Source organism: Oncorhynchus gorbuscha, linkage group LG19, assembly GCF_021184085.1.
Source record: "Oncorhynchus gorbuscha isolate QuinsamMale2020 ecotype Even-year linkage group LG19, OgorEven_v1.0, whole genome shotgun sequence".
Lineage (NCBI taxonomy): Eukaryota > Metazoa > Chordata > Actinopteri > Salmoniformes > Salmonidae > Oncorhynchus > Oncorhynchus gorbuscha.
In genome coordinates this window covers 33,757,348-33,769,131 of record NC_060191.1, presented here as the reverse complement: position 1 = coordinate 33,769,131, position 11,784 = coordinate 33,757,348, and the positions used below count along the sequence as shown (strand labels likewise).

At 44.3% G+C, this 11,784-nt stretch overlaps 1 pseudogene; it reads left to right on the top strand.

Moving 5' to 3' along the window:
• Positions 1-1,793: 1,793 nt before the first annotated feature.
• Positions 1,794-7,670, top strand: LOC124004879 (annotated as a pseudogene).
• Positions 7,671-11,784: the final 4,114 nt, after the last annotated feature.

The window sequence follows — 11,784 nt, the reverse complement described above, 5'->3', positions numbered from 1 at the left end:
TGTGTGAGTATCCTCCTTCTCATAATAATAGTCAGGTTAGGATATTCATGGTGAAAGATGGAGCCAAACCTTAGAATGACACTACATTAATAAGTAATGAATGGACTTGACTGTGTCTATCAAATGCTATATTGGGACACGGGTCCTCACATGAAAGCTAATGATCACCTGTGACTGTGCCCAGTGATGCTCAAGCATCCGGACAGGGCCGGGGGAAAATACAATGCCTCCAGCAAGCATTCATACCCCGTGACTTTTTCCACATTTTGTTGTGTTACAGCCTGAATTCATAACAGATTTTAAAAAAATATTATCACCCATCTACACACAATACCTGATAATGACAGAGTTAAAACATGTTTCAATTTTTTTTTCTCACAATTTCTGAAAAGAAAATAGAGAAATATCTAATTTACACCCCTAAGTCAATACTTTGTAATTACAGCTGTGAGTCTTTCAATACAGAGTTACACATGGAATAAACAAAACATACAGTCAATAATACAGTAGAACAAAAGAAAACAAAAAGTCTATATACAGTGAGTGCAAATGAGGTAAGTTGAGGAAATAAATAGGCCATGGTGGCGAAGTAATTACAATATAGCAATTAAACACTGGAATGGTAGAGCGGCAGAAGATGAATGTGCAGGTAGAGATACTGGCGTGCAAAGGAGCAAAATAAATAAATACCAGTATGGGGATGAGGTAGGTAGATACTGTAGATGGGCTGTTTACAGATAGGCTAAGTACAGGTGCAGTGATCTGTAAACTACTCTGACAGCTGGTGTTTAAAGCTAGTGAGGGAGATGTGAGTCTCCAGCTTCAGAGATTTTTGCAATTCGTTCCAGTCATGGGCAGCAGAGAACTGGAAGGAAAGACGACCAAAAGAGGAATTGGCTTTGGGGGTGACCAGTGAGATATACCTGCTGGAGCGCATGCTACGAGTGGGTGCTGCTATGGTGACCAGTGAGCTGAGATAAGGCGGGGCTTTATCTAGCAGAGACTGGTAGATAACTTGTAGCCAGTGGGTTTGGCAATGAGTATGAAGCGAGGGCCAACCAACGAGAGCGTACAGGTCGCAATGGTGGGTAGTGTATGGGGCTTTGGTGACAAAACGGATGGCACTGTGATAGACTGCATCCAGTTTGTTGAGTAGAGTGTTGGGGGCTATTTTATAGATGACCGAAGTCGAGGATCGGTAGGATGGTCAGTTTTACGAGGGTATGTTTGGCAGCATGAGTGAAGGATGCTTTGTTGCGATATAGGAAGCCAATTCTAGATTTAATTTTGGATTGGAGATGCTTAATGTGAGTCTGGAAGGAGAGTTTACAGTCTAACCAGACACCCAGGTATTTGATGACAATGATGACGGCACGTGTTTCCTTGCAAGTAACCATGGTTGACAAAGGAAGGACAATGATTCCAAGCACCACCCTCCTTTTGAAGCTTCCATTCTGTTATTCAAACTCAATCAGCATGACAGAGTGATCTCCAGCCTTGTCCTCCTTTTGTGGCAGGGCTGAAATGCAGTGGAAATGTTTTTTGGGGATTCAGTTAATTTGCATGGCAAAGAGGGACTTTGCAATTAATGCAATTCAGCTGATCACTCTTCATAACATTCTGGAGTATATGCAAATTGCCATCATACAAACTGAGGCAGCAGACTTTGTGAAAATTAATATTTCTGTTATTCTCAAAACTTTTGGCCACGACTGTATGGGGTAATGTAAGTAGGCCAGTGAAAAAGTCAAGGGGTGTGAGTACTTTCTGAAGGCACTGTATCTCAGTTGGAGATGAGTAACCTGGATTTTTGGATCAAGGACATACGGGTCATTCGTGGAATCATTACTGCAGAGAAAATAAACTTGAGTGATTTTTGTCATGATCTTTTTTGAGGATGCAGTGGAATTTCCACGGTAAGAGGAGTGATCATAGTTTTTTATGTTTTGATGGCTACAAATTGGACTAGAGACAATGTGCATAATACAAAATAGGACATTAGCGAATTTGTCATGATTACACATTTTGGGCATCCTTAATGCCACTTCATGTTTCAACTTGGACTTTTTCCATTTTCCTCATAAACAGGCTCATTCCCTATGGGCTGTTCTGGCTCAGCTGACCTACTTGGTCTAAACAGAGTCTTTGTTTCTTAGCTGCAACATGTTCTGCTCTGATTGACATGTGGTGCAGAGGATCCAGGCATGTGGGCTGCAGCTGTTGCTGCTGGTTCTGAAGGGGGAGGAGTATAAGGAGGCGCTGGCCCAGGGACTGGACCTCCAGGCTCTGACCAGGACTTACCGAGGGGAGTCGTGTTCCCGACCCAGGCTGTGTCACATCACCAAAGACTCTGTCTTAGGTCTGGGGATCAGCATCATCCCCATTGAAGTTAGAAACAAGTTATTATTTCCGTAATCTTTTTTGGCAGATCATTTGCTAGACAGTCGGAAGGAGAGAGGGGGAGATGGTGAGGCCGATAAGCGTGGAGTCCAATTTGAAAAACGGCAGACTATAGATATAGGGTTAGTCGAGAGACGGTCGAGAGATGGTTGTTTGCCATAGGAGAACCCTTTTTGGTTCCAGGTAGAATCCTTTTGGGTTCCATGTAGAACCCTCTGTGTCAAGGGTTCTACCATGAACCAAAAGTGTTCTACCTGGAATCAAAAAGGATTCTTCAAAGCATTGTTGGTAGTGTATAGTGTGTTATAATTTCATATTTTTCTTATTTGATAATTTTTTCATACTTTTTAACTCTGCTTTGTTAAGTAAGCATTTCACGGTAAAGTCTGCATCTTTTGTATTCGGCGCATGTGACAAATAACATTTGATTTGATTACCTACGAGAGGATCTCAGTGAAGGTGTTTGATTGTGTCTGTTTGTATCTCTCCAGGTCAGAAGGGTCGATACATGTTGAGCACAGTGAGTGAGTGCCCTGCAGGGGCAGGGGTGCGTAGTGGAGATAGACTGGTGTGGATCAACGGTGCATGGTATCAATGCTCACCCATTCAGCAATCAGTAAAATGGTAAGCATACAGGCCCTCCTTCTCAGAAATGCTCTTGGCAGATGTGTCTCTGTATGTGTCTTAGTAAGTCTGTGTGTGTGCACGTCCAAGCATGTTCCTCACTTCCCCCTCACGTTTAGAGATTTGTACTGCTCAGGTGAAGAAATGTAGCGGCCATGTTACCGTCCTAGTCATCAACAGACAAAGTGAAGCGAGCTACATCCGGCGGAAACTGCCCATCTTGCCTATCATGGCTGGCTCTCACAATCTGCCACACAGGCCCAAAACGATGCATCTGGTCCAGGGGTCAGATGAATACGGCTTCCTATTACGACAAGGGAGGTTGTCATCAGGGGGTCGTAATGGTGAGAATGATGCACACATCAGGTGATAATGTTTTCTCTTTTGCTAGAAACTTCCATTTGTTGCATGCATGACCATGTTACAAGCACCTACTATGACCACCGTATCATTTCTTATTGTCATATCTTAATGATCCTGACTAAGTCCGTGGAAAATGTGCTGCATAGACAGACATACTCGACACGCTACAAACCTTGTAATAGGACATTAGAAAGACTCATACATGCCTAGAACAAATAATAAGCATTATACCTGCTGGCTGAGCTACATTTTGTTGCTGTCGATTCCAGCTCACCTACTCCGTGAGGTGGATGTGGGGAGTCCAGCAGAAAAGGCTGGTATGCAGGATGGAGACTTGCTGCTGGTGGTCAATGGGCATCCTTCGGAGTCCATGGAGCGTGAGAATATTGTCAGGACATTGGGGAAGAGTGGCAAGCGGGTTAGCCTCACCACCATACCCATACATGGAAGAGACTTCTACACAATAGGAGTTAAGCGAGTTCTTGTGTTAGAATATTTAGGAATTGTGTCAACTAAAAATACCTTCCCGGTCAAAAAAACACTGTCTATTCTGTTTCCTACTGCAGTTGGGTCTATCTCCCCTGCTATTCCATGAGGACAGTCTGCCAAAAGGAGAGGGGATGAGGAAGACACAGTCCCCTTGCACTGAGATGCAGGATGGGCTGAGTAAAAATGAGCACGGTTCACTTCCCTGTCCAAGACTCTGTGTCCTCGAGAGAGAGAAGAATCAGGCTTTGGGTTTAATCTGGGTTGCGTTCAACATGAGCCAGGGACTTTCATAGGGCAGGGATTCCTTTGAACATCAACAACATAACACCATGGTCATCCTAGCTCTCTCTCATCTATTTGTTGTCATCTCTATCATTATGTTTCCTGACATAAATAGGCCATTTGAAAAATTCCAAATCAAAGTTGTAGTAATGAGTAGCAGCTTTCATCAATCAAAAGTTCCCGATATTGATCTGCTGTGTTTTCCACAAGCATTGTTATAATGACCGAGGGTAGGTGTTAAGATGTTTCCTATTAGAAATGAGTGCCACGTGTAACAGTATAACTTTAGACCGTCCCCTCGCCCATTCCCGGGCGCGAACCAGGGACCATCTGCACACATCAACCACGAAGCATCGTTACCCATCGCTCCACAAAAGCCGCGGCCCTTGCAGAGCAAGGGGAACCACTACTTCAAGGTCTCAGAGCAAGTGACGTCACCGATTGAAATGCTATTTAGCGCGCACCACCGCTAACTAAGCTAGCCGTTTCACATCCGTTACACACGGTTATGACTGCAGTTTTCTTTTGTCCTGCAGGTGGTGGTAAAGGGCTTAGGACATAGGGCTGGACTGTGGGAAGGGGATGTCGTTGTGGAGGTGAATGGCCAGAATGTGGAGAATGAGTACCTTGAGGACATTGTGACGCTGATAAAGAAGAGCGCGACGTCTTTGAAATTACTGGTTGCGGAGAGGTCAGAGTATGAGAGACTCAAACAGAGTGGGCTTCCAATCACTCCTGGGGTCATACTCCACAGGAGAGGAACACTCACATGTACTCACGCACACAAACACACAGAAAGATACAAATGTTAATACAGAACCTACAGATCAATAATACTTAATAATCGAATGCGTTGCAGGTTTTATAGAAAAATAATTATGCTTTCTTGTGAAGGAATGCTGAGAAGTGACCAAAGTCATTATGAAGACAACATCTCACCTAACAGAGGAGGACCTGGCACTAGCACAGCATCAACAACAACATAGCTGCAATCATTAATTAATGTGCCAGTGATAACACTGCAAAACAATGCAGGATGAAATAAATTAAGCTGTTCCCTCTAGTTCTGAATGCAACCTGAAAGAGAAGGGCTGAATTAGATGCCAATATTTTGACCAGACCCATAGGGCTCTGGTCAAAAGTATTGCACTACGTAGGGGAAAGGGTGCCATTTGGGGCATAGCCATGGTGAGTCTGCTTCCATCTGAAACATGTCAGAGGATTTAATCCCTTCTCTACACATCTCCCAATCTCACGTCTTCTTTTTGAGGACTATTGCCGACAGAGCTATGCTAAGGACCTGCTTCTTGCGAAATAGGATTTGCAGAGTAGATTGCACACCGTTTAAATGATTGATATCACTTGTGTGAGAAAGGGATAATGAAGTTTAGGTTTATTCTAAGGTGAAATCAAGATAAACTAAATAAGATGGGAAAAACAATAGTGGGGCTCAGTTGAGAATCTATGATCATTATTGTATGTAATGATTCAAGGTGTACAAAGTGTAAAGATCTATTATTAAGTACTTGATAAGCCATACAATTGCATAAAACTAGCTCAATGTACAGTACACTACATGACCAAAAGTATGTGGACACCACTTCAAATGAGTGGATTTGTATATTTCAGCCACACCCGGTGCTGACAGGTGTATACAATCGAGCACACCGCCATGCAATCGCCATAGACAAACATTGGCAGTAGAATGGCCCATACTGAAGAGTTCAGTGACTTTTAATGTGGCACTGTCATAGGATGCCACCTTTCCAAGAAGTCAGTTCATAACATTTCTGCCCAGCAATGTCCCATCTAGTGAAAAGCCTTCCCAGAAGAGTGGAGGCTTTTATAGCAGCAAAGGGGGGGACCAACTCCATGTTAATGCCCATGATTTTGGAATGAGATGTTTGATGAGCAGGTGTCCATATACTTTTAGTCATGTAGCGTATATAAGAAAATTAACATGATGAAGAGAAACATATTCATGAAAACATTTCACTTTGAACAACTACACCATCTAGTGACCGTTTAAAAGTCTGACTAACAATGGAAATGTGCCTTTTCTGTAGCGTTCAGTGTTACATTGAACAAACTGTACAGATTGCACTGTATACAACTTCTGCTATTATACTGGCCCTTAGTCTGTGGAAAAGTTGCATAAAACTGCTATTCAATGCATAGAGCTGGCCATGCTCTTTAAGTGAGTTGTTGATGAACATAAATGAAGGTCAGTTGTAATGTAGTAAAGGCAAAATAATGACACATGGAAACAGAAATAATGTCAATGCTAGTTTTGATTTGAAGCTACTTTGAAATACCTATTTTCCAGAGGGAAGGGGAAAAAACAACACAGAAACTAATTTAAGCCGATGTTGGAGAAACTGAAAAAGGCTGCAACAGGGCCTGGACTCTAACCCCAAATCTCTAGTGACACAGCTAGCACTGCCTTAGACCACTGCGCCACTCGGGAGGCAACAAGAACTCACCCCTGATACAAAATACTAACAAATCACAAACTGCTGGGAAACACCCATAAAAAGATGAGTCTTTCAGTACAAAACAATTATTGCTGATGGGACTCTCTAGAAGGGCCGCCAAATGAGCAACAACGCTCCTCTGGGTGTAAATTCTGTGGATTTGGAAACTAGAAGTGCTCCTGAGTAGAATGCACCGCTCTTTTACTGTGACACAACGCACAGATAATTTTGGATCGTGCAATAAATGATAGGAGTACGCACAAAGCCGGCACTAGAACAAATCAGTTGAAGGCCCTTTGATTTCCACCATAGGCATGCATGCTTTTTCACGGGACCCCCTATGTGTGCCCGCGCATGCGCGTTAAATTCTAAAGTGTATGTTATCGTCACTCCTGCTCTGGCTCTCAACGCTGTCGGTCTACTAACCAGAGGTCCTGGCAACCCACATTGCGCTCACCTGGCAACCATCATTGCGCACACCTGCCCCTCATCGTTAAGCACACTTGAACTTCAGCACAAGCACAAGCTCCCTTCATATAGCCCTCTGTAGCCTCAGTCATCAGGCAGTATTGGTTTAGATTACATTCAGTAAGAATCTCTGGTTTTGTATTTCCGGCATGTTAATTATTATTAAACCTTCTGCTTCCTGACTCTGTGTTTACATGACATAATACTGCCTCAGAAATTATGGAAGCAGCGGAAGATTACACCATCTTCCCTACGGTCGAGGAACAGGGTCATCTACTCCACCAACACCACGACCAGCTGGCTCTACTGGGTACGACCATGAAGGAGGTCCTCCACGTTCTTCACCGCCTTGACACCACCAGTGAGGGTCTCCTACCACGGGTCGTCACTGTGAGCCAGTCCCCCAGCCATCCCCCCAGGTCAGCGATGCCCGACTGTCCCTTCTGGAAAAGTATGATGGCACTGAATCGCAATGCCGTGGTTTCCTCCTCCAGTGGATGGAATGAGCTGGTGCTCCGCACTCTATTCCACGGTGGACTGCGTGAGGAGGTCCAGACGGAGTTGGGATGACAATATATCCTTGGATGCTCTCATCGCGATGGCCATCTGTCTGGATAACCTGTCTGGATAACAGCTGTCCCTATTGCGGCCGGAAGGGGAACCAGCTTCAATGGTGTCCCAACTCGGGGTCCACTAGAGCAGAGGGACGGTCCTGTGACCTTCCGTCTCCCAGGGTAGGCGTAAGTATTCCATTATCATCGTTTTCCGACAAACTCTTTTTGGTTCCCATTTCGCTGGCAAGTGTTCTCTACAGTTCTAGTGGACTCCGGTGCCGCAGGAACTTTTTCGACCAGGTCCTCGCCTACTCCCTTAACACAACTTCAAACCTGCTCTCCTCTCCTTTTCCTGTCCAAGCCCTGGATATGCGACCATTGGGATCCGGCACAATTACGCACACTATGTCAACTCATGTTTAGTATGTACTCAATCCAAATCTCCCCGACACGCCCCAGCAGGGAAACTACTTCCTGTGCCTCAGCAGCCTTGGTCACATCTGTTCATTGACTTTAATGTCTCTTCCCCCCTTCTGATGGTTTTACCACTATTCTGGTTGTTGACTGATTCTCTAAAGCCTGGGGTTTTATCTCTCGCTCTGGTCTACCTACCGCTCTCCAGGTCATTGAGGCACTATTTCAGCAAATCTTCTGGCCCTATGGCTTTCCTAAGGACATTGTTTCTGACCGTGGTACCCAATTTACGTTGCGGGTCTGGAAAGCCTTTATGGAGAAGCTGGGGGGGCACGGTCAGCCTCACATCTGGGTGCCGGCCTCAGTCTAACAGGCAGGTGGAGAGGACCAACCAGGAGCTGGGGAGGTTCCGAAGGAGACCGCCCTCTGAAGGATCAGTGGACCGCCACCGCAGTGAGGCTCCCGTGTTCCATTCTGGTGATCACGTCTGGCTCTCCACCAGGAACCTCCCGCTCTTCCTGCCCTGCCAGAAGCTGAGCCCTCGGTTTGTGGGAACCTTGAGGGTCAATGAAGTAACCTATCCTTTAGAACTCCCCACCAACTACTGGATCTCACCCTCCTTTCCATGTTTCCCTCCGCAGGCTGGTGGTTCCTGATCCCAACATCATCCGGGTTTCCATCGCCGCCATCCGTTTGGTTTCTCAATCATTGTCATGTGTTTAATCAGCAAAAAAAATCTGAACTAAAATAATACAAAGTTCAAATTCAACCAAGGCTAGAGCACCAGCCGCAGCCATATGAACACATTGTCATGCTGTTGTCTTAGGTCTCTTTTATTGTTGTGTTAGCTCTTATTTTTAATCCCCGCCCCCGCAGGAGGCCTTTTGGTAGGCCATCATTGTAAATAAGAATTTGTTCTTAACTGACTACTTAAATAAAAATGTATACGCTGTGGAGCTAAAGGAGTGAGTGCATAGAACTGCCAGCATCAGTAGGACATGTCAACTACCGGTAAGTAAAATGCATAGGGCTAAAGCTGACAAATAAAAACATCCTGATGCAAATTCCGGTTCTTTCAATCCCATTCATCTCTCTACTCTGCCTCCCTTTCTATCCATCTTGACTTGAGCTACTGCTATAATGAAACATTGTATCAAATCGTCAACTGGATCCAGCCTGAATCTGTCCCTAGCGAACTTGCAACACTGCATCAACAAGCCTATTTCAGGCACTGCGCGTTTCCCACACCAGCGAGCACAGGACAGACAGCTGTTTTAAATGTTTCCACTGGATATATGGAATCATCCGATCATGATATTTAGCTCTTTCACACCAAGGCTTGGTGATTATCACGGCTGGGAGTGTTGAAAATATTTTTTAAATACTGAGGAACTGTCATTTTTCAATGGCTGTTTAAAAAAACAGACTTGACTTTCAGTGAGGTGAAGAAACATTACTTGAAGCTCAGCTTATGGCGAGTTAAGACAATCAGACATTAGTATTTGGGCACTTTCTGATGTTTGCATACAGCAGGCCAGGAAAGCCTACTTCTATGTATGCTCAGGCACAGGAGCTCTCTCAAAGTTATCAGGGCAGAGGAACCAGACACATGCTCATATGGAGCTTCCAAACAAAAGACAATTAACAAATCAGAACAAAAACTCAATGGTTATGAAATACACCAAAACTTGTTTCTTGCAAGTGTAGCAAGTTGTGAACTCCACAAACAACTTTTCACTGAGAATGAAAATGGTAAATGGCTTATTAATACATGCATTAATAGAAATTAATGTAACCAAATGATGGGTGATTAACGGTACATTTACTAGGCCTACTGGTATACATACTATATGTAATGTGAAATGTTTACGATCAATGGCGGGAGACTCCTGAGCCATTCCATGTCTTCGCCACACACCCCTCCCCGTCATTTTGTTGCAACATTTCAAATTATACTCAAGACACACTACCTTCACACATATTTTAGACGCTTTTCACTGACAGCTGCAACCCAATCAGCCCGACATATTGCAATGCAAGCTTCCCAAATAGGCATATGCCTACACTATTATTTTTTTAAAGCTACTGATCCTCTGTGACTAAGTCATGCTTTCTGGTGAAGTACTTTGAATGTTTTTATTTAGACAGGAGTAATTATATAATTTTGGAAAAACATCAATTTACTTTAAGGGAAGACCGCATCCTTATCAGTACACTCGCTAACTTTCCTTTCCAATTCGCAAGAGGCTGAAACCAGAGATCTGTAATGACAAGATGCTTATGTCTCCATCCTAACAATAGCTGTAGTTGTCCCAAAGGTGGGAAGGCAGGCGACACGTTTAGGTCTGTATATTATGCCCATACAAACGCATTGGGCGTATTCTGGACAGATTTTGGCGAGACTGAGCTCTCACGCTTCGCCTCTTCCTCGTTGCTTAAAACTCTCTTACCGTAGGAAGCATCCGATGAGCGAACCAGCGCCCTTCTTCTTCTTAAGAGGTTTAACGGTGGTTGGCATTCAATTTGTTGCATTTACCGTCACCGTCTAGACTGGAGTACAACTCCTTTATTCTTTGCTTGAAAAATAAAAAAGTACTAAATAAAATACCCTACAATCTAACACTACACTCACTAATTTCAAAAGTATATAAAATCAAATTAGCACCACCCTGCTCCACGAATTAAATGTATTTATTCCTACCTCATGCCATCATCCTGAAAGGATGGGACATAAACACATTTTTTTTAAACACACCCTGTAACTCTTCTGATGTCAAGTCTCGTACACCCAAACCTCTCTGCAGCTGCCACCACAACCTCCATTTTCTGAGACTTCTGATCCATCCCTGCAGTACAATTGATAACCATTGTTATAAATGCTAAAAAATCAAATTTTACTGAAACACATATCACTTTTTGGCCTCTGTACTGGTATGTCTCTACTACTCTCACCACTCCTCCCTCTGTACTGGTATGCCTCTTACTACTCTCACCACTCCTCCCTCTGTACTGGTATGTCTCTACTACTCTCACCACTCCTCCCTCTGTACTGGTATGTCTCTACTACTCTCACCACTCCTCCCTTTGTACTGGTATGTCTCTACTACTCTCACCACTCCTCCCTCTGTACTGGTATGTCTCTACTACTCTCCCCACTCCTCCCTCTGTACTGGTATGTCTCTACTACTCTCCCCACTCCTCCCTCTGTACTGGTATGTCTCTACTACTCTCTCCACTCCTCCCTCTGTACTGGTATGTCTCTACTACTCTCACCACTCCTCCCTCTGTACTGGTATGTCTCTACTACTCTCACCACTCCTCCCTCTGTACTGGTATGTCTCTACTACTCTCACCACTCCCTCTGTACTGGTATGTCTCTACTACTCTCCCCACTCCTCCCTCTGTACTGGTATGTCTCTACTATTCTCACCACTCCTCCCTCTGTACTGGTATGTCTCTACTACTCTCACCACTTCTCCCTCTGTACTGGTATGTCTCTACTACTCTCACCACTCCTCCCTCTGTACTGGTATGTCTCTACTACTCTCACCACTCCTCCCTCTGTACTGGTATGTCTCTACTACTCTCCCCACTCCTCCCTCTGTACTGGTATGTCTCTACTACTCTCACCACTCCTCCCTCTGTACTGGTATGTCTCTACTACTCTCCCCACTCCTCCCTCTGTACTGGTATGTCTCTACTACTCTCACCACATT